Raw genomic sequence first — 26,631 nt, 5'->3', positions numbered from 1 at the left:
AAATAATTCAAAACGCCAATTTATTCCAACATTTTGTAGTGAGGCTTTTACTAAAAGCTCTAAAAGTTTTAATTTTTAATAATCTGCCACTCAGTAAAATATTTTGCGAACAGCTTAGAAAATTGGCAGCACTATAACTCTATAATCTTAAAACATTTTTTGAAGAAATATAATATAAATTTCATATAGATTAATAATTGAAATGTGTCGTATTCCGATATAAACTTATGAAAAAGCTATTTTTTTAAACTAAATTAGAAGTCAACATTAGAAAACAACTAATTGAAGCATTAATGCCCTACTGGTTTTTTCATAAAAGTAATTTTTTTCATCACCTCAAATGTTGCGTTTGCAATTATACGATTTGAAGTTTGCGATTGCAAATCTTCAATAATAGTCCGAAGTAGATAAAATATGCTTTTATCAAAAATCAATTTCTATTTAGAACTCACATAAAATAATAGATCGCAAACTTTTCGCAATTAGTGGGTTACATATGTACGCATAATAATACACATTTATTTGTCAATATGCAGCCTAATTATTTTATTGTTCAGAAAATAATTTAGTGCATTTTTTATGATTAATCATTTAGTGAAATATAAATTTATTTAATAAAATAATTTATTTGATCAAATATTTTTATACGAAATATATTTCTGTTTTTAATTACTTGATATACTGAAATATATTTTTATAAAAAAATACTAGTAACGATAGGATTAACCGAAGATGTCCACTTAAAATATATACAGAACTATTTAGGGTCTATTATTGTTTTAAAATTAACATAAATTAAAATGATTTTAAACATTAAAGTTAATCAAGCAAATAAAAAGTATGCATTACGACCATCGATTTTTTTCAGAAGCAAATATTACCTAATTCGTCTAGACATCCCTAAGAAAATTCATATTAACCTCCTAGCAGGCTGTTACACTTTATGAATGAATGTTAAGTATGACGAAATGAAGCAAAATAATCTAATTTATCAACATCTAAGTGGATTTGCGTTATTGCTTTTTTATGAGAAGGAATTCAAGGTCTTAGGAATAAAGCTGCTGATAGATAATTCCCTTATTTTATGTTTTAATTTTTCTGGTCAAGTAAATATTAGCGATAAACTTTAAATGTTACAGTTTAATTATTTTTTAAAATTGATATAGAAATGGCTCTTTGTTTGAAAGCATCTTTAAGGTAGGGAGTTGAGTTTAAATTAAAAAGTTGATATTAAATTTGGGGAAAATTAATTTTTTCTTTTGTGTACTTAATGAGGGGAACTTTAATAATAATAGTTACTCGAGAAATTTATTGAAATTTTATTTTCTGAAACTCTGAGGAAAAATCTTTGTTCATAATCGTAAACTACTTTTTTTTAGAGGAAATATAATTCAAATAGTTTATGTTAAAGATAATTTAATAGTAAGAGAAAAACCTTGATGTAAGTCTAATATAGAACATGTTTTGAATGCTAATTTAAATATTTATTGGATGTCTAAATTGAAGGCTGTACTAATCAATTTGTAGGCAGAATTGACGTGATTTTTAAATGAAATCTTAATTAGAGTAAAAAATACATATACATTTTGAATTAGTTGAAAAATAGTTTTTATATTTTTTCTTTAATACCTTTTAGACTTAAGCCCGAAATATTTATATCGAATTAAATTTTTTTGGTTATTTCCAATTATCCCTATTTTTAAACGCGTCCGAATAGTGGGAAAAGTCATCCGTATTTTCTAATTTTCATCATATTTTTAGACTTATTACAATCATCCAATATGCCTTTAGGCTGATAAGAAAATGTGCAACAAATTACTCTGGCTTGAATATTGGTTTATTGTAATAAATGTGTAAAAAGATTATTTACTCTAAGCCTTTACTACTCTAGGCTTAATACAAACACCTGAAATATGTCAGCTAATTTAGTAATAAATTATATATATTTCAATTAGCCTGAAGGTATCTGGACTCATTAGAATAACCCGAAAAGTATCTATCTGATCAAAAAAATACTGCATATTTTTCCAACTAGGCTGGAGCATTATAGAAATTAGCATGCGACGCATATATTATTTAATTAGCGTATGACATATACTTCTATTATATCTCAGTAATTTTTGTTATTCTCTTTTATTATGTGTATTTTTCTTTATATGTTATTTCTCTTTATCTAAATTTAAAAAACCCAACTATTTTGCAGTTAAATTTTACACTGTTACAATTATTTTACTGTAGGACTGTACAATATGGTTGAAAAACATAAGCATGGAAAAAAAATTTACTGTATTGTATGGTTTAATTTTGAAGAAATTTTTTCAATTTATTTCTTTTTTCAAAAACGATTTATGTACGTCTTACACCATTGAACAGTCGACCCAGCTTATAGTTTACTGCTACCAATAACAAGCTTAAGCCCGTCCCGCCCCCGTAAGGGGGCATCCGGGGGCACTCCAAAAGTTCGAAGTGAGCGTAACAGTTCAATTAGATGAGCAAACAAACATATTCAAAATTTTCAAATTAGAGTTTTAACAAATAGGAAGAATATTAAATATGAAATCCAGAAAACAGTGCTACTTAGAAATAGTTTTACTGCTACCAATGCTCAACTCCATAGCCTTGTTATTTTGAACCCAATCCAGAAGACAAGAGAACTCCTGGATGTGGTATTGGGAAAAATTTGCCTTCGTGGAGGACTTTTTGATGGAACTAACCCCCATTTGCTTAACGTGGAGAGGAAGAACACAAGAACATCCCACGGTTAGCCTATTGACAGCTCATCTCGTCCCTTTGGCAACAGCATTGGGACCTTCAAACTCAAAATAAACTTCATAACATCAAACCATATATAGACCCCTTACCTGTATTACGTTTACGTAATGCAGATGTAAAGCTTAATCGTCTCAGAATCGGCCACACTCGACTCACGCATCTTCATCTGTTGTTAGGAGAATCTCCTCCCAAATGCGACTCTTGCAATACTTTACTTACGGTTCATCACATTTTAACCATTTGTCCTTGTTTTAACCAACATCGTCTTACCTTTTTTAATAGCACGATTTTATGTATGAAGGATTTGTTAGATGATATTCATCATCCCAACATTTTCGCATTTCTGCGAGCTATTGGTATTATATATTGTATATAACTGTTTTATCTGATTTTATTCACTCTTATTTCCTACCCATGAACCGTTTTACCTTTTCTGTGCATTTTATAAAATTATGCTTTTAATGATTTTTATGAACTTTTAAAAATACGAATCTTGAGATAAACAATTTTATTACTTTCATTTATTTTATGACAATGAAACTATTGTGTGCAATTTACCATTAGATCTAACTCAACAAATTGTTTAGCGCAGCATATCCTCCTTTGGATCTTGTGCCATAAAACTCCATTCAATCCAATCCAATCCCACGGTTAGCCTAACGGCAACGGGACTCTAATCCATTATCCGTCTACCACTGAGGATATTTTGCGTCTTCACTGTGCTCGGTGCAAGCCGGATGAGGAATTCGTATCGACCAACCGTTGCTGGGATTCGAACCCGTTTCACTTCATTGGAGGGCGAACACTCTATCCCCTGAACCATCACGGCTCTAAAAAGTTACTTGACGTTATTTGCAGTTATTTTTCTTCCATTCTATTAATTATGGTGAAGGATTCATTCCAATGGAGAAAAATTCTAGCAACGAATGCCGTATATAGCCAATTAGCTCGTCAAGTCAGGTTGTACACTTTAGTTAAGATGGCTGAGCGTTTCACTAACAATTATCTGATTCCTGGTAGTACCTTAAAAAAGATTTTTAAAAAAATTAAGCATATAGATTAATATGTAATACTGTTCCAGTATTCCGCATAAGCTTGTTCATAATACAGCAAAAGTTTCTGCCTAAAATTGTAATTTACTTTTCATTTTACTACCACTGGGGAATATCATCCTTGAAAGGATTAAAAGTTGGCAGGTATGCATGTATGATAAAATTATAAATTTAAAATGTTCTTTATTAAGCTCATTTTCTTGCTAATAAGTAAATTATAATCTTACTAGTATTCTGTATCTATAAATTTATTTCGATCTAAATGTAATACTCTTTAAAGTTTTGATTTGATTTTGGTAAAAAAAAAAGAGTTTGGTTTTGTTGTTTTTTACGGTTGAATTATTATAAATTTTAAGTAAAAAGAAACAAGTCTTCTGAAAGAAAATTAGACATTAAGCTGTGTGCTTTAAGAAAATTTATTTTTCGTTTTTATATTTTTATTTTTCCCTAGAACTAAAATTCAAGTAAAATAGTTGAAAAAAAATCTAAAATAACGGCGAAAAAAGTTACTGTCGGTAATATCCGTAACGTTTCAAAGAACGTTTGAAATAACTGAAAAATAAGAAAGATTAAAAAACTTCTTTGAGGCTTAAGTTTCTTGGTCAAAGTAGAAAACTCATAGAACCGCTAACACATTTGTTTCTGTAAAATCATTCTTTATTTAAAATGTTAAAGGTAATATTTTTTTAAGGATAGTTAAATTAATAAATTTATGTTCTTACTTCACGAAAACAGTGTTCGTAAAAGTTTTGCATTTAAACTATAATACACAATAGGTATTGATATTACAATCATAAAATTTCATTCAGTATTATAAAAAATATAAGACTACATGAAATGACATAAACTGAATAATTTACTTAGCACAAATTAAAATAATGCTTTATTTAAATTTTTATTCTTATTTTAATAAACTGTACTTTTTTATGTGTTTTAATGTGAAAAATCTTTCATATATTTTTTTAGAAATCTTAGTAAAATGCATATTTTATTATAAATCAAATATTTTTTAAAACTAAAATTTAAATCTTCTCATGCATTAACACTTTTATGAAGATTTCAATGAAAAGCATCAAAGCAAAACTTTTTGAATAGTATACATTAAAAATTGTTATGTAAAATTGAGGTATTCAATTCGCCTTTATAATTAATAATGAACAAGAGCGTTTTTAAAGTTAAAGGAAACGTTTTTATTAATTCCTTGAAATATATACAGAGAATCTTACTCCACTAATGGGGTAAGACCGGGTGCATATGTGAACTCAATAGAAAATTTGGAAATACTTGTATTTCTGTAAAAAAAGTAGTCGACGTTTTTATGTTACGAGACAATTTAAGTATATTATGTTCAAAATGAGTGTGATATCATAATTTTTTCCTTCTTCCTCTGCTCCACTACAGCTTTCGTGAGCCCAGTAAAAACACTTTTCACGTGTGATCTATCTTTCACCTTTTTTGAGACAATAAAAATTTTGTATACACTTAGTTTTTGAACTGCCGTATTGTCTGGCGCAGTATGTCCTCATTTGAACCTTGTGCCACCAAACCCTACACACAATCAATCAATCACCTTTTTTGAATTAGAAAATACATTATTAGAGTATAACAATAAGCTACTATTGTGTTTTTATCGTATTCATCGGAAGAAACATCAATCAATAATTAAGAGGGTTTTTTTTTTAAAAAAGAAATGGTTTTGTTTTATTGATTTTTCATACATTTCTCTCTTTGATCATTCTACTTTGGGGTTCCTGCTTATTGCAAAACAACTTTCTCTTCCTTGACAACATATTTTTTTCGTGTTTGTTTCTGTTCTATTTCTTGATATTATAAATCAGCTTTATATGGTGAAGGTAGTACCCGCTCATGCCCCAACTTGCCCTACCCGATCTTACCCCGAGTTCTTTGGATTTTGTGCCATTAAACTCTACATTCAATCAATCAATCATTACCCCGAGTTCAGAGGTTATCGAAACTCGCGTGCTTTTAATTTATAATTAGTCGTCATTGGCGTCAGTACCAGTTGGTTACTTGCAACTCCCAAGTTGACTCCGTGGTGGGTGGTGTCACTAGTTAGTGAAATTTGGTTTATTTTTATATGGTTTAAAATAGCAAGGTGTTCAGTTCCACACACCAAAGCAGAAACACCGAAACATTCCTTATGCTATATGAATAGCTCGAACCAAATACTTCATTTTGTCCTCATTTATGATATAAAAGACTCTTTTTTTCCGTGCAGATAAAACAACCTCTATAAAGACCTGCTAGTACAGAGGTCCTCTGAAAAACGGATCACAATTTTGTCATCATACACAATGCTCTCACTCACAATAGTAGTCATACTTCATAAATCCTTCCACACCTCTCGGCGTGTTATATCAAAATATGAATTCATTTACAACACTGCAGAAATGATTACAAAGAATTAACAAGAACAAAATGTTATCCCTGTTCGTCGAGTTCTCAGGGATGACAAATTCATTTCTACCAAACGTCTTATTCTTACGGTCAGCACGCAAAAATCACCATGTTCTATTAAAATTGCTTAAAATAACTGTCCGGATCGAACTTTTGTCTCAAACCCATTTAGTTGCTTTCAGTGTCAAATGTTTAGTCATGGTCATTCTAAAGCATCTTGTTGAGCTCTACCCGTCTTTTTGATCGCTATTCTGGAACTGAATATATTGACACTTTCTGTGAGTAACTTCCCAAAATAGTTCTAAGAAAAAGAAATACACTCTGTAAAAGGTTTGCAAAACCTGACCTTTAATAAATCCCGCCGAATAGTTACCGCCTGTTCACCCACCCGAGGGTGTCGTATTCCACGACTCAAACTCCTTATTGTTAATTTGGTACGCAAACTGATACTGCAACACAAACATCTACTTAACATGCTCAGTTTAACATGCCACAAAAAGAAAGCTTCTCGCTTTAATTTTACTGTACCTTCAACATCTAATAAAACCAACATTACCTATAGGTATAGCTATAGCTATAGCAAAACATCTAAAACTGTCAACGAAAAGTCTTAACTTTTTCAGAAACAGCTCCCTACAACACAACTATTCCTAAGTCAAAAGCCTGGCCATGACACAAAGTATGTTCAATATGTTGCTTTAGCTGCTTTACAGAATTTTCAAGAATTTTTCTTGCACTCTATTAGCAATCAATGCCCACTTGACTGACCTTAAGTTCATGGTCAATTCTTGTCTCGTATATTACCTGGAAAAAAAGCGTCCTATTCCTAACTTTCAAAGCAGCTGACGTAGATGAAGGTCCATTATTGATAACATTGATATCGATTGCGTTATCATAAGGTATTCATCAGCTTAATTATAATGAACATACTTTAAAAAAAATAATTTTTGATGCAGTATTAACTGATAATTGAGAAAAATTTCAATATTCAAAAGAAAATTATTACTTTCCTAACATTAAGGTGTTTATTAATCATTATTCTCCTAACATTGAGGTTTTTCACTGGATGACTGAACAATAGTTTTACTAATGACAATCAACTTCTTCTAAGTTTTCTTTTAAATTCGCTCTTAGCTGGAATATTTTAATGGAAATTTCGATCTCTTCCTTACCAGCTGAAGCACTCAAATCTACCCTGGAGCTTCGTGCTTGTTGACAATGTAAGTTTTAATCATTAAGTTTCAATTTCCTGACCACTTTCTAACTAGCTAGCGTGTTCAAATTTTAGTTGTAGCTCAGTACTAGATGTCAACGGGGCAAGTTTTTCACAGCTACAAGCAGAATTTGTTGACATTATTTTTTCTCAATAAGAATTTATTTTTAATTCAAATTCCGATGATTTTCCGACAAGTATTCAAAACTGAAGAACTGTAATATTTTAAAAATTCACTCGACCGCTTCAAGCAGAATTGCTTATTGCAATTTTATCTTATTTATATTAAGTTGAAAATTCGCCTATTTTCAAGAATAAACAAACATGAAACTGAAAAGAATAAATACTAATAACATAAAAAGATAATTTAAGAAAATTACGCATTTCAAGTAGATAAAAAACAGTGAAGAGAATTTTACTGTTCGCTGAAATAAGAGCCTTGTAAAAGCTAATACAAGAAATGCATTACTTTCGAAATAAATTTCCATCATCACTAAAAATTCCATACACCTTTCATCCGTAGGTTTTTTTTCTGTTTATTAAATATTATAAAAAATATTTTTTTTTTCTACTCTTCTTGAAATAGTTAAGATGTTTATTTTATTAGTTTTCAAGATTAATTTATTTTTAAATAAATGATAAATTACAATTGAGTTAGTTATTAAATAATTTGTTAGTAATTGTAAAAATAATTAAACTAGAATTAATCCATTAATGCTCTGCTTTTTTTACCTGGACAGTTTACATCATTAGCTTAAATATTTCGAAAAAATAATATTAGAGAAATATTAGAAGAGACAATATAACAGAAATATTTTTATATAAAATAAATTGACATAAATTATTATTAATAATTAATATCTTTTTAATTTTAGCAATAGCAGAAACTGATTGCTTTAAAATGTAACCAAATTCTATTTCAAATTCGAAATTAGTTTTTCCCTATTTTTTTTAATTACTCTAAGGAAATTATCTGTTTTATAATCTGTGTTAATTACTCTGTTTCAGGAAATTTTGTAAAACGTATTTTCGTGTCGTTGATTTCAAATCTGCAAACGCTTGTTTTCTAACAGCTACAGTTTTTATGCAATTTAAAACTATATATCTGACCTGGATTTTTTAAAATTCATTCGGATAAATATTAATTGTCTGCATTTCTCTGCTGCGTAGGGAATAGTATAATACGGTGATAACACATTTCAGTTTACGGTGCGATATGTTAAGGTCAAATGTTTTTTGTCTTCACTGTTACTTTCAAAGGAGCAGACAAGTATATATGTATGCATATAAGTCAATACGTTCTTTGTAAATTCAGACAAAAAATAAACTTAGGTAAAAATACCATTTTAAAAAAAGAAATCTGTAGATATACAAAAAAAAAACAATTTCAGATTTGAAATTTTTTTTCCTGTGCGTTATTTGTAATTCAAAAATATTTGATGTTTAAATATTAACTCATTGGCATTTTAATAATTAAAACGGTAGGCATATTTTTTTGATATCTGTCACATAAATTTACGTTTTGTCAGTTTTTTGGCACATTAACTACCTTCTTTTTTGCTACGCAACGTGCTTTTGTCATAAATAAAAGCGAAAAATTGTAGGGAACTAATCTTGAAAGGATTCTAAAGGAATGTTTTTATTGAATATAAAAATTGCTCTCCACTAGTAATTCAGTTACTCATGAAATTACTTACAGCATATTGCTTTAAATTTAACTCGGTTACTAAAGACAGCTATTTACTGAAACGCTCTTTAAAAGTTATGAGAAGGGCTAAGTTTGAAGGAGGAAGTAAACAAATTATAAATAAAAATTTCAACTTTTTTTTACCACGGGCTAGAGCGTATAATGGCAAAAGATTAAAAGCATTTAGGCATTTAGAATTTTTTAAAACTCTGCCTGGCGATTAATTTAGTTTTGTACCTGAGTGTTCGCATTAGATTTAATGAGATAAGGTTTCTTAATCATAACTTTTATCATAACTTTTGTCGTCGAAAAAAAATTAAAGAGGTTTAGCATTCTATATTATATTTTTTTTCCTTCTCATGCAAAGTCACTAGCTCGAACTGTTTAACTTATTTTTCATTTTTAAGACAAATTATGAAAAAATGAAAATAACTCTCATAAAGTTTTCTCGCTGAAGTTAGTGAAAAAAATGAAAAGGGAGTGAAAAAATGTTTTTATTACTTCCAAAAGAATTCCACGCCATTATATATCATAATTGTCAATTCTTTAAAAAAAATAGATTTAGGAAATTTTGAATATTTACTTATTAAATCAAGGAATTTAGTTTATTTTTTTATTGTATTAACTCCTTTTTCGATAACTTTGAGTAAATGCAATCACAAAAGTAACTTTATGACGAAAAAAATACTTTAATTAAATTAAATTACGAAAATTAAATAATTTCTGTGTTGCTTACTATTAGTTTGAAAAAAATGTTGCAGTCGCATAAATATCTAGCAAAAGGCGAAATCTGTTGAAAAAGTACACAACCATGTTGTGCCTGGTTTTCAATGGTGTAGTGTTAAATGACTGGTACTATGAGTCATGAAAAAACTGAAAATGCGCACGAAAAAAAGTTTGATAATAGTTGCAAAGCTTTGCAAGCCAAGCTTAATTTAAGCAGCCAGTTAAAAGTTTTGTCAGATACTTTTTGAGTAGACCTCATATAAATGCTAATAACATTATTATATTTGGCTTTATACAAATGTTTTATATCTCCAATTGAATTTCAGAAATGAAATAGATATAGCCTTTATCTTTTTGTAAAGAGTACATGAGAACAGCTAATATTTTAAGATAATTTTATCAAGATCCTTTATCAAATTTTAAATTTTCATTTTCTTTGAATTCAAATTTTGTATTCATCTTCGTTTACTAAGGTAACGAACCTAGCTTATAATGCACACTGAAAAATTCAAACATTTTGCAAGCTGATATTTTAATTAAATCCGTTGCTTTATAATATTTTGCCTTTTGAATGCGTTTGCTTCGTTGTATTCAGTTTTATAAATTCAGTGTGATTTTTGATGGGAAAAATTTGTAGTATACATCTACCTGAGATTTATTTTGAAACCATTTGTTTGACGCAGCATGTCCTTCTGTGAACTTCGTGCCATTAAACCCAACACTCAATCAATCATTATAATATTTTGCATAGGGATTTAAAAAAAAGCGAATTACATATTTGATAATTGAATTTTGTTTTAGCGAACAGTCTTATGAATCTGAATTACTCATACAAATGACTTAATAAGTCTACCTTATAATTCTATTTTAAATTCAAACTGATGAAAATAGATTGCATTCGAAATATTAAATCAAACGATCTAGTAATATGAATTTAAACGACGTTTTATTTGAGTGCATTGAATTCTAAGCAAGCCTCAGTTTCAATCGAAAAATATTATACTGGGAAAAATTGTCTGTAATTCGGAGAAAAAAAATTACCAATTAGCAAGATTGCAGAGATAAGGACCATAAACACAATATTTTTGAAACTTTTTCGTCAAAAAGAAAATAAATAAATAAATAAATATATAAAAGAAAAGACACAGTTTAAGTACATTACACATGGATGAAAGCTATAATTTTAATCAGTATATATACCGAAATGCCGTTAAGAATTATCTGACCTTGAGAACGGACTAATCAGCAAACATTTACAAATTCCCAATTTGTTGAAATTTTTCCTCTTAGTTAAAAATGATTAAAGTTAATAAATAATTCTCAATTTTTAAAAGAAATTATGGTCCCAAATAATGCAATGCTAGTATAGCTGTTAAAGTGTTAAAAAAATAGTTGGAACTAGTTGGCTAGAAATTGTTGGCTTTTCTGCTCTTTGGTGGTTAGCGCCATTTTCTGAATTAGCATATACTGTAAAAAAAGGGCTTCCTAAAATGGCACAAAAATGTGCCAAAGTATCTTCGAAACAAATCTAGTCGAATTTAAAAACCCCATATATCCATTATTGAGTAAGTGGTACCGGATATGAATTCATCATTGAGCATTTTGAGCAAATCACTCTATTCAATAATGAATTCACGAGGTTTTAAAATTCGACTAGATTTGTTTCGGGACCATTTTGACAAATTTTGGCTCAATTTTAGGAAAACCGTTTTTCCAGTGTAGAGAGTGCTTGATATATATAGGCTAACCTTGACCTAACAGTCATGAATAGCTGTTATGGCACATCAGTTATGAAAATAGAATATTGATTGCAAAAAACTGTTATTTCATATGTCGGTAGAGCCTTTCCTTAAAAACAGCAGGGTATTTTCTGATCTAGAATCTTTTATATATTTCGATAGCTTATATTACAGGGTATATGTGGTCGGAACCGTTTGGCCCGGAAACTGTTTTATATAGTTGAGAAACGGACCGGCGATTACACGTCGTCGAGGGTTCACGGACGGTGCAGGAAGCAATCAGGCCTATATATGAAGACCTGTCAGATAATAATTTAATGTGTTAACGTGAACAGTCAAGACAATATTTAATCTCTAAATTCACTTAATTGGACGTTTTCTCTAACATTCACCTATTATGTTAAAGATATGGTTGAAATTGTCAATTATTTGGCTACGGTGATCTTCCACAATCGTCTCATGGGGATCGCAGCATGATGGATGTTATGGATATTCAAAGTGGCAATACGACGTTCGAGTTTTGCAAACGATGCAGAGATCGCCTTGAGCGCTCGGAACACCGCACTTCTAACAAAAAAGACAGTTTATGTACATTCAACGTTTAAATTTAAACGTTTTTTATGTAAAGTGTTAAAAAAGTCGATTTTTTTTTTCAAAATGGGCACCATTTTGTGAAAAAATAGCATTTTTCGCTTTTTTTTTTTGTTTAAACTGTAGCTATGCTCTTACATAATCGTTAATTTTTGGTATTTTCTGTTTCAGATTATACAGTATGGAGAGCAGCTACGCTTAGCATCAGTGCTCCGCATCGCCACCATCTTCGCCATAGTTTTTGTACATTAATTTATAATTATTTTGGACAGTTTAAAAAATAACAGAAAAGTGACGAAATGGAACCAGGAAATAATTTACCGGAACTTGTCCTTTTATTTCCCTGAAAAAAATTGTAATAATGAGGATTAAATCAGACATCTAGACCAGAAAACTTTCTTAATCCTTTACTAATCCTTTATCATCCTGATTTACTGCTAAAAACTCCCAACAGGTATGACATATTATTAGCTAAGAAGCGTTATTTTATGCATAGACATTAAGAGAACAGCCTTAAGAAGCATTTTAGTTTTTGCAAATTAAGGTTTACATTTCACGTTTTTATTAAATATCTCTTTAAATTTTTATATCACTGTGAAGTTTAAATTGCAACGTTTCTAACTGAGTAATAATTTTTATTCTAGCTGCACATAATGTTTTCTCATAACTATAAATTTCAATACAAAAGGAACTTTTTTTTAATTTAAAACTGCTGTTCCAAATATTTCTATTAGAATAAAAATTTACCATGGAAATTGTAATGAGTTTTCAATGTTTTTTCTTAATTTGTAAAGCATTGTCAACACTAAATCTTTTTCATTCGAAATGCTAGAAACACTAAATAACGTTAAATTTTCTTTTACTTTCATCAGTCATACTTTTTGAGTCGTGGGGGCTCAAGGGATGGAGCGCTCACCTTCCAATGAAGTGAAACCGGTTTCAAATCTCAACGAGGGCTGGTCAAAGAATTTCGCACCCGGTTCACACCGACCACAGTGCTGACGAAAAATATCCTCAGTGGTAGACGGATCATGGATTAGTGTCCCCTGTGCCATCAGGCTAACCGTGTTTTTCCTCTCCATTTAACGCAAATGCGAGTTACTTCTTGTTCTTAGAGGTTACCTCCAATGACTTCAAAATTGTTATCGAAGTTGCATGATATTTCGCAAACGATTTCAATTTAAGTCAGTGTCATTTTCTTGGTGTGGAAGTGCCACTTCTGTTGGCGTCATGAAAATACGGATCTATGAATAACATTTAGCGTCTATTAAAACGATCCCAGCTAATATAATTATGTGTAAAAACAATTTCACCAATTATGAACGATAAACCTAATTTAAATTAAATAATTATGATTTTTGTTAAAGTTTGCATTTAATTTTATATTATAAAAATTAGTTAGCTTTAAAAGATGAGAAGCGGTTTGTTTATTTCAGATGCTTGTTTTTTTCTAAAATGACTTTTTTTCTAATGCAACTCTAAAAGTAAATCATTCATAGCATCGTTTTTAGTACACTCTGACTGCAACATGAGGTTGTATAGTCAAAAAGAGTTCTCTAAATAAGAGCCGTACGCATATATTTTGAACACATTTTAATCCACTTATTTGCATTGTTAAATTTTTGGTTTTAATAATTTTTCATGTTTCCTTATTTAACCGCATTTGGTGCAGATGTTCTTCATGTTTCCTTATTTAACCTTTTCCGCATTTGGTGCAGATGTTTTTCATGTTTCCTTATTTAACCTTTTCCGCATTTGGTGCAGATGTTTTTCATGTTTCCTTATTTAACCTTTTCCGCATTTGGTGCAGATGTTTTTCATGTTTCCTTATTTAACCTTTTCCGCATTTGGTGCAGATGTTTTCTCGGTCGCTGGGAAAGGTTTTAATGGTCTCTCCTAAAGGTTTTTTTCAACCCAAAGTTAATGAGAAAAATTCCGTGCCCCCAAAAGTAGTCGTAAATAGAGGTGATCTTTTCTGGAGGTTTCATTGTATTATGTTTTTCTTATTTATTTGCTTTAATTATTTAATTTTATTTATTTAATATTTTTATACTAAAGTTTATGCTATGTTTACCCATCTTTTTAATTCATCGAAAAGGTTTCAAAAAAGATTTAAAAATTCACTTCCTCTGTTTTCGAATGATGCTTATTTTTATCCTAATTTTATTGATATATATATATATAAAATTTACTATTTTTTATTAGCATTTTACTTAAATAATTTCATGAAAATAACCTAACTAGAAAATAAATCGGCTATTAGTTCGATACAAACCTTTTACTTGTTTAAGAAATAATTACTGGTTAAAAAAGTCAAGGAACCCTTTTGACATTTCCCGGAACCCTGGGGTTCCGTGAAACCCTTTTTGGGAACTGATACTCTAAGGTATCATGATATTGTCAAATTTTATCATACATTATAACACCATATTTTATTGTTAATATTAAAAAAGGCACTTCGGTAAAAATTACGAGCTTTTTCACATTCCTATCTAAAAACTTGGCACATCAAAAACCAGAAATACGGTAAATTTGACTATATTCTGGTAGTCTTGACAGTACTTTTTTCTCAGTGTATAATTCTATAAAACTGATACTAAGCACTTGAACTAATTTTCAATCCAACTATATGCTTATTGTATTTGTTAAATGAATTAGAGAATTAATTTGTTTTTGCCGTAATTAGAACTACAGTTATTGCTTATAAATAGTTATCAAATAATTGCTTTATTTTTCTTTTTAAATTTAAATACTAGTGTTAAAGCATATCTAATATGTGGTATAGTTACTATGTTTTTAGGGATTTTTAAGACACTAAAACCATTTGTATTTTAAACAACAGTTTATGACATATTTGAATGTTTATCATTACAGTTTTAATTTTTATGTCTTGTTATGAAGTTTAAATAATTGTTCCGCAGGAAATGTCATTTTCAAGTAGATATATTTCCCCCCCTTTAAAATGCATAAATGCAGCACATTGTTTTACAATAGAAGTAATTCGAATAAAAGAATTTCTTAAATTGTCATTATATACGAAGTATATAAGTTCTAAACTAAATAAATGCATTTTTTTCAAAATTTTTTTAAGTTCTAAAACTCAACTAACTTTTTTTATGTCCCATAACTTTATTTTACGATTTTAATTCTTTAATCATGATTTTTAAATCCTTTTCATGAATCCAGCTTTTTAATTGTTTAAAACCTAGTAACCTCCTAGTGCTTAAATTTCTTCGAATTTCTATTAAAAATATAAAAATAATGTATTATATGTATATTTTTTATTTTTCAATTAAATAAACTTTAAATATGTACTACGTATAGCAGGAAATTAAGATTATTCCTCAAAATTAATAAATTAAAAACAGTTCTTGTTACAACTACATAAATAAAAAAGAACTTTTTTACATAAAAAAAAGAGACTTGTATGTAAGATTTTTACAAAAATGCTAAACTTTTGTAATCAAATTTAAATGTCATTCTTTATTTCTTTTACAAAGTCATAGAAAAAAGATTTACATAAAATATTGATTTATAACTATCTAGTTGCATGCTTATATAAAAATTTGAAACTTAGGCAACCAATGTCATACATTTTAGACAATGTCTACTTTAATTAGATAAAAAATAAGGAAAACATGATAACATAATAATAGGAAAACTAATTTTATAAAAAATACCATCACTTCCAACGGCAATGATTTTGAAGATACTTGTTTCTTGCGAATTATTTTTTACAACTATGTATCGCTCGTTTCTAATCAAATGCAAATATACTCTCATTAATACAGCATTTTTTTTTACAAGAAAAGTTGTTTACACATGATTTCTTTATTTTTCGGTGATTGCAAGAATTTTCCGGAAACCATAGAAAAACTCATAATGATATGTACTTACTTATACTGTTCATTATTATCTATGATAATAAAAACTTTTATTAACTAGAAAAAGAAGTGTATTTCAGCGTCTGGCAAAGTTTTCGGTGCAAGTTGAAAACACTGTATCGTGTAATGAAGTTTAAGGGGTTCAATATGATTTAACTTAGCATATAAAGGCTGATGCAAATTTGAACGATATGGCAATTAAACACATTATAAAATTTATTAGTTCAGAAAAACTACTCAGTTTCCATTATGCACTGTATTTAATACATTATTTTAATATATTCAATCTTATTTTAATGTATTCAATTCTATTTTAATACGTGCCAATTTTTGTTAATTTTTACGATTCTTTTAATTAAGACAGCATTCCTACATCATTTTGAAATAAATATTATTTAAATTCATTGTGTAACTAATTTAAATCAGGAATTAATTTTTCACTTTAGATAACCATTTTTTGAATTACAAAATTGCATCATTTTACGATAAATATGCAAAGAAAAAAATTATGGTAAAATTACCGTACTGTATAGTAATAATAATTCAGGTAAAAAAAGTCATAATTTTCGTTAATAAAACTGAAATATACTTCGTTAATAAAACTGAAACTTCTATTTCATTTAAACCATCCATTTGGTATTTTTTTCATTCATATGGTGAAACAGTTTTCCGGAAAATATAGTATTAAAATTTATAGTCCTTATTATCACATATTTAATTAAAAATACATAATTGAAAAATAAATTTAATCGAATAAATGGTTTTTCTGCCTTCCTCTAGGGTATCAAAATAAAATTACTGAAACCATTCTTAAAACTATATTTTATTATTAGTTGTATGAAACTATTTTTAATTATTTATTTTACCAAATTATTACCAAAGCTCTTCGGTGTTCCCATGGAACCAGAAGCACGTTAATTTATGTAATATAATTCTAGTAATTTTGTTCTTATTTTTCTTTCTCAGTGTATTTTCTTAATGTATTGTATAAACAGTTTAAATTGTTATAACTACTTTCGCCAGAAACTTATGTTTTCACTGTATTTAAACATCGCTTGAATTGAAATAAATTCTATATTATTTTGAGATAATTAATTATTTTGTAATAAATTGAAATTGATATAGTTTTAATCAGAAATTAACAATTTACCTTTTTTTTAAACAATTCTTTGTATTAAAAATAGGTACATTATTTTGCGATAAAAATTTTCTTCATGTAATGTATAAATAATTTAAACTGATGTATTTAGTTTAATCAGAAACTAGTTTGATTATTAAAAGATTAATTTGAATTGACGTAATTAGGCTAATCAGAAATTTATATTTTACTTTTTTTAAATCATTCGTTTAATTAAAAAATTTCTACCTCATTTTGAGATAGGGAAATATTTTTTAAATGTATTTCGTAAATTATTGAAATTTATATAATTAGTGTAATAGGAAATATTTTTTTTAACTTCATGGTTAATTACATTTTTGATGCCTATTTGTCTGTTTAAAAGTAAAATATTGACGGTTGTTTGAAAAAATCATTCTCATAAGCTTATAATAAGCATTTATGGGAAAATCTGTAAATTAAGGGCATTCTATTGCTTTAAAATATTTCATATAATACTTTCCTCATTTATGTAAATTAAAAGTTACGTATAAATAGAATGATGTTGTAGTAAGATATAATTTCTAAAATCTTTGTTATAATTAACCCGTTTAAATAGCGAGGTTTAAATACTGCTAAATGTTCACTAAAATACTTGATTTAATAGGTTGTATTTAAGGTGCAATTATAAGAAATGTAATTAAAGTTCCTATTTAGTGTTTCATTAAATTAGAAATGTTGCTGCGATAGATATTTATAGTTTATAGTATCTGAAAACTTTTGCTCCAGTGAATTAGATAATGCTAGTTCAAGTATGGTTTTAGGAAATTATCTTTCAGTTTAATGAAAGTTTTTGATATTTATTTTATCTTCGTTGTTTTAGAGATACGTTAAATTAGTCGATTTTTTATTTTGAATTTTATTTAAAGTTTCCTTCTGAACAAGTTTTAAAAGCTAATTTTAAACGCATTTCGTTCTTAATTTTTATATCACATTAAATTTTAGTAAAAAATTTTAAAATACTTTTCTTCTTTTCAATTCCGAACATAAACCAAGTAGAGAGATGTCATGAACTTTAAATCTCTAGAATAAATTTCAGAGCTTTGTTGTGATAAAGAGTGTGCTTTTTAAAATTTATTGCAGTCACTTTAGCATGTAAACATTTGGTCGTGACATGTATCAAAATATTTTTTGCATAAACTGGGTAAAAAGTAAACACTATATTATGTTTTCACTTTTTAACTGAAAGTTTAAATTTATTTTATGTCGAGCATACCTTTATTTTTCAAAAGAATTGCGAAAATTATAACGCTAAGCCAGTCCCTTGATAAGAAAATTTGAATTCTATAAAAATCGTTAAACCACGAAAAGTTATGATAATATATTTTTATCCTTTTTATATTTAATGTACAATGTATTTTGTTTTATCATTTTAATTCATAGAATAAAGTTTATAAATGACGAACTGATCAACTTTCATCTATTTTAGGAAATTTATAAATGTTTTAAGAAAAGTGCATACAAAGTACAAAGGAATTATGAGCCAGATTAATCTATCGCTCATTGGCTACAATGGCGGCACAACTAAAAAAATCATGTTTTGAGATAAGTGGGTTTAAAGTTTTCATTACTAAGGAAAATGCATAAGAAATGCTTTAGTTTGCTTAAACAAAGATTAAATTTAAGTTGAATTAAGAGTTGTGCTAGTATTGTTGCTGAAAAGAATGTGTATTTTCATATTTTACACCTGTTCTTAGTCCAAAAACGCGTGTTTTTTGAGTTGTGCAGCCCATGAACGATATGATGTTCGGTTTGAATGGTCTCTTTAAAATACTGTTTAGAAGTTGCCATAAAAATAATAAGAATAATTTTTATTGTTATTTGTGTCAACACATAAGTAAGAAAAATGTTTTATTGAATTTCCATTTTTTAGAAATTATGGAGCGTGCTAAATCATGATGTAATTCAAATATGCTAATATTAATATGTTGCCAACAGGAACAATATTAAATTTCAATTATTAAACTCTACACGGAGAAAATTTGATATACTGCTCTGGTAAAATTTATATGCTGCATAGTAATGACATTTTTTGAAGGAAAAAAAAATTCTAGTTAATAAAAGCAAAATAATCGTATTTAAACATGTCATTCTAATACAAGCAAATGCTTTTGCTGATCTTTGAAATTTCCTTTCCTCGTAAATAGGACTTCAAATTAAATATTTTGCGTTTTATTGTAAAGTAAACGGAATGCCAACACAAAGGGCTAAGGATATTTAGTTTTGACTTTAAAATACATTGAATCAGAATTATTAAATATGTATTTAATAACTAGCTAATGGGTCTATACTAATGCATTTTAAATTCATGAATACTCGCGAATACTTTTACTGATCTGTGAAATTTCCCTTTCGCTCGAATAGGATTTAAAATGAATTATTTTACGTTTTATTGTAAAGTAAAAGACAAGACATAGGTTTTAGGATATTTAATTTTAATCTAAAAAAGCATTGAATAGGGATTATTAAATATATATTTAATAACTAGCTAATGGATCTATACTAATGATTTTTAATTTATTACACTACGGTGTAAGTCTATAAAGTATATCCAAAAATTGTATGAAAATTTTAAATAAGGTTTTCTTTTAAAAAAGATTTACACTTTCTTGAACAGTACCTTTGTTTCATGATGGGTTACTTATTATTATTTTTTTTCAAATGTTGTTTTAAAACAGATTTCACTTTTACAAAATACGCGATTAGAAGAATTATAATTATATTTTGAATAACATGCATTTTTACAAATTTGACACGCTGGTAAAAATAAATGGAAATCATTGTACCTAATTCAATTAGTTACTACTTGAATATTGTTTATAATTATTTAAGGGGGAAATATTAAAAATCATATTAAAACTTTATTTCTAATCTTCATATATATATATATATATATATATATATATATATATATATATATATATATATATATATATATATATAATACACTATAAAAAATTCCGGATCAAATGATAGTAAAATGTACAATCACGCAGGGTGCCGGTTTTTTTTACCTTAAAAATTACTTTTTACAGTAAAGTTTTACGGAGCAAAACTTTTGATATACCTAACTTTTTCACAGTAATAATTACCGTAAAATTACAGATTCATTCTAGATGAATAATAATTATTGTAAAAATTACGGTATAATATTTTTCAGTAGAAATAGATTTGACGCTAAAAGTACATTTTACGGTAAAATGGATTTTACGGATGATGCAACCGAAGTAGCGGTACTTTATACTGTTGATCCGGAATTTTTTACGGTGTAGTTATAATTCCCTCGTTAAGCGTTGTGATTTTTTAACAATAACCACAAAATAAACAAGCTAATTGAAAAATTCATTTAAATAAATCGTTCTCCTATAATGAAATAAATGAAATAATTCTGGTGTTTTATATTTAAAATAATTTCCTGTTCCTTAAGAAAAAAGAATTTCATAAGAAAAAAGGATTGTTAAAGCAGCTTTACTGATATATCTAAATTTATATAAACAAAATGGAAAAGCAATTGTTTTAAAATTTTCTTTCAGCAAAGATTTTCCGTTTCTATATATATCGGATATAAAGAATTTTTAATTTAGTTTTATCTTTTTCTACGCGTATTTGTTTCCGAACGTTTGCATGAGTTGACGTAGTTGAGGCTTTAATTTTAAGCGCATTGTTATGCGTTAAGGCTTCTAATTTTTTTAATTTAGGTGATTTTATTTTCGAAATTGTAGTTCAAATTTAAATATATTTTTTACCCAACTAAACGATTTTTAATGTTTATCGATTTAAGATTGAAGCATAAGCTTAAAGATTGAAGCATAAGGGATAATGTGTACATTATTAAATGAGTTGAAGAATGTAAGAAAATAAGTGCATTAGCGAATCAGAAATCGGCGTATTAGTGAATTTGTTCCCCGCCACTCTGGTTACATCATCCAGATAATTAAATTTACCGTAAAATCCATTTTGATTGTAAAATTTTATACTGTATATTTTACAGCAATAATTGTTTAATTAAAGTAATTGTACTGTAAATGTTACTGTAAAAATCAAGGTAAATCAAATATTTTGTCCCCTAAAATTTTACTGTAAAAAGTACCAGCAGTTTGGTTGCCGGTACATTTTACCAGAATTTTATCCGGAATTTTTTACAGTGCATATTTTCTGCTCATTTTTTATCAAATTAATAAAAGAGAAAAACGGTCCTATTTGCTCAAATTCTTGGAATTTCGGCGTTCCTTTGCAATATTTTTTTTTATCTATACCTATATTGATTTGTTCTTGCTTTTTAAAAATTAACAGTATCTTTTTGCTCTGAAATTTTTAAATTGAGATAAAGTTAAGGAGAGAAAAATTTCATTAAAATTGGCGAGAAAATCAAGGGAATAAATTAGCATTTTCAAAACTGGCATGGCATAAATTTTTCACGTTTCATCAAATTTTTTTTATTTTTAACACTGTTAAAATACCTTGCATAAGAATGGGAGAGGTGGGCGAAATCGGGTGAGATGGATACTAACGGGATCTGGCACTTTTGACTAAACTGAAACCACATGAAGCTAGTTAAAGACGGTCGCCATGTTACTTAAAGATAAACGAGAGAAGCAAAAGGCTATTTGTTTGTCATCGCCAATGTTTTGGGAAATTTAAATAGAAAGTTTTAATTTTTGCTGTGCAGTTTCTAATTGCTCGGAGATTTATTTTACTAACTTCGACATCTGACAACTCCTTTTAACTCTTATTCTAAATGGTTAATACTGGTTGTAAATGACGTTTAAAATATACTCTTCAGGTACTCTTTTATGCTTAATAACGTTGTTGGACAAAACAGAGACCTTATCAAAAGGACAAAATCAGATAAACGTAAAAATCGTGGTGTAATGTCTTATCCAGGAAATTAGGCGAAGGAAGTTTTTATTTCAAGTTAACAGTAAAGAGAGCTTTAGTGTTAACACAGAAAAACCTTAACACTTAAGGTAAGAAAAAAAATCACGCTTATAAATGTGGAAAAAGAAAAGTTCACTCGCTTTTAATTTTTCGTTGCATTTATACAAATATTTGATCTTGAATGATTCGGGAGAAGACATTTCAAGTCCGAAACTATTTTTGCTGCAGTTTTTTCAATGACGTTTTTGGTCTAACTTTAGTTGAAATATGCAAGTTTAAAAATGCTATATATAACAAAAACTCACACAAATATTGCGGCAAATTTCTAAGGGAAGCAAGGCACATCACCAGGATTAAAATTGCATAGGAACCCATGCCCGGAACGCTTCCCTACATGAACTGTTCAGAAGCACGCGTATGAATTGTTCATAATAGTGAAGCACCCCTAGCGGTTTATGATGACATTTCCTTGCATGGGTTCCTATTCAGTTCATTACCGGTTATAAAGAGAACAATGAAGCCTGTAGCAATGATGCGGAATATTATTTAGTTTTATTCGTGGTTTCTGTTCTTAAATATGATCAGCTACTTTAATTTACGAGAAGTTAAAAATATATTAAATTTTAAATTATTATGTTCTTTGATTTTCAAAATCCACTTTCTTCGGGTAGAAAGATTATTGTCTTAAATTATTGCTATAAATTAATATTTCAAACTCGAAATTTCTTTTCTCCCCATTATTTCAATGTATACCTGGTATTATTTGTCGAGGTTGAAAAAAAAAATGGGTACTTGCATACTTCCTAAAATGATTATTTTATCTTCCGAAATATATAGTAACTTTTAATTAAACAGTATTTATATTTCCCTTTGGAACAAAAGGACTCATTTATCATTCGAATAAAAATTTAAACTACAATATTCACATAGCACTTTAGAAAAAATAATGGAAAATTTAAGAAACTAGTTTTGTCTAACTTTTTGATTTTAAAGGAATATATTTTATCATAGGACAAAAAACACATCTAATTGTATATCATCTTCAAAAAATAAATGGACCACTTTGAATAATTTTCGATCTAATGATCGAATCTTCAAGTTCTAGGACTCAATGTTTCGAGGGGGTTTAACTCAAATATGCTAATTGCATGGGGCAGACGATATTCTAAGTTATGAAATAAGTACGTACACGCATTTTTTTCGACGAAATTGGATTTCTGACCTTCTTAATATAGGAGGTCATTTAAAATTGCATCCTTTAAATTTATGTAAAAGATTGTGTAATTAATAATTAAATTTTTTCAACTTTCATTTAGTAAAAAATCATAAATTTACTAAAAATTATATTTTGAATGGAGTAATCTTTGAATAAAGGAACTTTATAATTGCGTGCCAAAATTTTTCAATTCGCTTAATAAGTTTTCGAGATATGGTGAAACACGCAAAAAAGAGAATTAACATTAAGGGATGCAAACTTTGAACTGCTCTCTTGACCTAACTATTGAGACCATATTTACGGGATTTCGGCTACCCCCTATATTTTGGGGGTCAAAATCCAAATCCGTCAACAAAAAAAAATTAAATAAAAAACGTTCTGTTCATTTATAGAAAATACGTTTTTGTGTCTAATTTTGCTACTTAAAATATCGTCTGTACTAATTAATTAGCATATTTGAGGCCACCCGCTCAAACTTTTAAGATTCATTCATTGAAATTGAAGATCCGATTAGTAGATCAAAAGTTATTTAGGGTGGTGCATTTTGGTATTTTGAGCACTTGTACACTTTAGTCAATAATGTGCACTTTCTCTTGGTAAACTTTTAAACATAAGATAACATATCTATAGAATCTCAGGCATCGGATAATTGAGATTACATAATATTCTTTAAAAAATTGATTCACAACAATATATGAAATATTTGTTTTGATATCAAGACAAACTTATATCAGAACGTTCAAGCTACTTTCTGTGTCAATGACAACATTGTTCGATGTTATAAAACACTTTTACGTTTGTGCAAAACGTTTAACATTTTGAAAAACATTTTTATACTTAGTATACTTTACACTTCTATTCGTGAAACTAATGTTTCTAAGTTAAACAAAGTCAAAAATATTGAGACTATTATGTTATTACATAAATTTATTCAACACTTAAAGTTTGATCAACACTTAAAAAAAACCACTTAAAGTTTGAACAAAATATATAACATCAAATCTATAACATTTATTCAACATTCTTTTATTTTCAAACCAAATATGCTTGTTTCGAGAAAATCTAGTAATGTAAAAAAAAAAAAAAAAAAAAAAAAAAAAAAAAAAAAAAAAAAAATGGTATTTCAGCTTTTTTTATTCTAAAATCTTATTTTTTCGTTGTATATTTTCCATTTTTTCTTAACTATAAGTTTATATTAGTTGTCAAATTTTTTTTTGTAAATGAAAAAATGTGGTTTATTTAATCGCATTAAAAATATTTACCGCAGAAAAATCTATATTTATTTATTTAAGAAAATTTTCACAAAAAGACGAAGATTCTCTAAAAGGCTAATTTTCATTACATATAAAAATAAATAAATTTTATTAACTTTAACAGGGATTTATTCGCAATATTATTACTTTTTTTATTTTATTGCTATGAATAAATATGAACATTATTTTTTTATTAAAATGAAGTTCTGTATAGCTACTGCTCTAACAAATTGAAAACTGACTTCTGAATTCTTCGAAAAATTTATTTATTTATTAAGAAAAACTAACGGATATCGTTTTTTTATTAATTTTAACTGTAATTCCAGAAAATGGAATCATTACCAAAGTATTTAAAACTTCTCAAAGTTTTATTTTTCGGCCCAATTTAAAATTAATAACAAGTTCCGAAAAATCACAATGAAAATACATGCATTAATAAAAGTTATAGCAAACATTAAAGTAACTGAAATATTTATAAACATATTAGTAATAATAAAACTTTCTATTGAATAACTTTTAAACATTTTAAAATTAAAATAAATAAGTTGGAAGAATAGAGAGAGAGTTTTAAAAATCACAGAGTTTTAAAATATTTAAAAAATTACTTTTTATTATTTTTATTTAAAAATTTCATCTTACCTTGATTTTTCTAATTTAAAAGAAGATAAGAAACTTTTTCAGTTCCGGTAAAAGTTCTTGAAAACAAACGAAAAATAGTTTTCCAAGCTGCAAGAAAGCTTCTGATGAAGAGGGAAATACTTTTTGTAAAGAATTTTTTTCCCAGGAAACTGGAAAAAAACTGGATATTTTTCAAGGGGGGAGGGATCCGATCCTTTTCGAGATAGGATAAGAGATGAGAACGAATCTGCAGATTCCACCCCTTTTAAACAGGGAGCGTTCTGCCCACTGCGTGGGAAGATCAACTGTTGCGCATGTGCGCGCTTTTCCACTCCCGAAAAAAGGAAAAAAAAAGGATAAACGTGTTGGTAAAATGGGAATCATAAGTGTGACAATAATTGTATTTGTTTTGATTCAACCAAAGACTTAGATTTTGATTAAAACCGTAATTGTTGGCAAAAGCCCATTCATTTTTTTTGTTTCTGTTATGCTGCGATTTGTCTTGCATGAAAGAAAACTGGATTAAAATTATTTAATGACTTTAAATAAAAGAAAATGAAAAAGTTTGCCTTTTTTTTCTTATTTTTCAAATTTTTATTACATTAAATTGTTTTTGTAAGCAAGTAATTTTGATCTATATCAATATTTCTTTTGTTTGTACACCGTAACAAAACTTTAAATCTACGGAAAAAATGCCAGGTGATGTGCCAATATGAAACCGTTTATTTCCAAGAAGAATAATTCCTATTAATTAAAAACAGACGCCTGCTATTAAGTAGATAAATACTGCTATTTTAACAATTAAACTCCGTTATTTTAACAAACAATCTATTTTATTTTGACAAAAAATTCTATAAAATAATTATGTCAACATTGTGGTCTACTCGAGCTGGGGTCACTCTTACGATCTGTCGAAGCTGGGATTCGAACCTGGGTTCTCTGCATAACAGCAGCTCTACTGTCTCAGTTAGTAGAAAAATCCTAAAATGTTTTTACCTTAAGAATCTTATTTATTGAAATAATATTTAAGTGTAAAAACGTTTAAACCTATAATTTCCCACCCGTAAAGCAATTTTTGGCGACTTAACTTACCAAACAATTGTATCTAAAGAAATATAATAATCAGGCAGAATATCAATTTAACAATAAAATCGAATCTCAATTTTTTTGCGATGTTCAAAAACACAAAATAATTGCAAAATGATATAAAAAAAGGTAGAGATATCACGCTGTTAGCAAAATTGCAAGACAAAAACTAAAATTGAACTGGCGGTTTCAAACCGCTTATGATTAGGATTAAAAACAGAGAAAAACCCCTTTGTCAACAAAACAGCTTTAAACTGCCAAATATATAGAAATTCTAGAAATAAAATTAGAATTTTTTACAGTGCGCGTATGTAAGATAAAAACAGAAAAATCTATAATTTT

The 26,631-nt window shown here is 27.9% G+C and overlaps 1 protein-coding gene across 1 annotated transcript in view; it reads right to left on the bottom strand.

Moving 5' to 3' along the window:
• LOC107455101 (uncharacterized) overlaps positions 1-25,491 on the bottom strand; it is a 139,119-nt gene extending 113,628 nt beyond the window's left edge. Inside the window, exon 1 of the mRNA XM_071183988.2 lies at positions 25,225-25,491. The gene's annotated coding sequence lies outside the window, so the exon portion shown is untranslated. The remainder of the gene's footprint in view (positions 1-25,224) is intronic.
• Positions 25,492-26,631: the final 1,140 nt, after the last annotated feature.

This window comes from Parasteatoda tepidariorum, chromosome 10 (assembly GCF_982258835.1).
Source record: "Parasteatoda tepidariorum strain Cologne lab strain chromosome 10, Ptep-v5.0, whole genome shotgun sequence".
Lineage (NCBI taxonomy): Eukaryota > Metazoa > Arthropoda > Arachnida > Araneae > Theridiidae > Parasteatoda > Parasteatoda tepidariorum.
The sequence above is the reverse complement of the archived record's forward strand: the minus strand, read 5'-3'. Positions and strand labels throughout refer to the sequence as shown.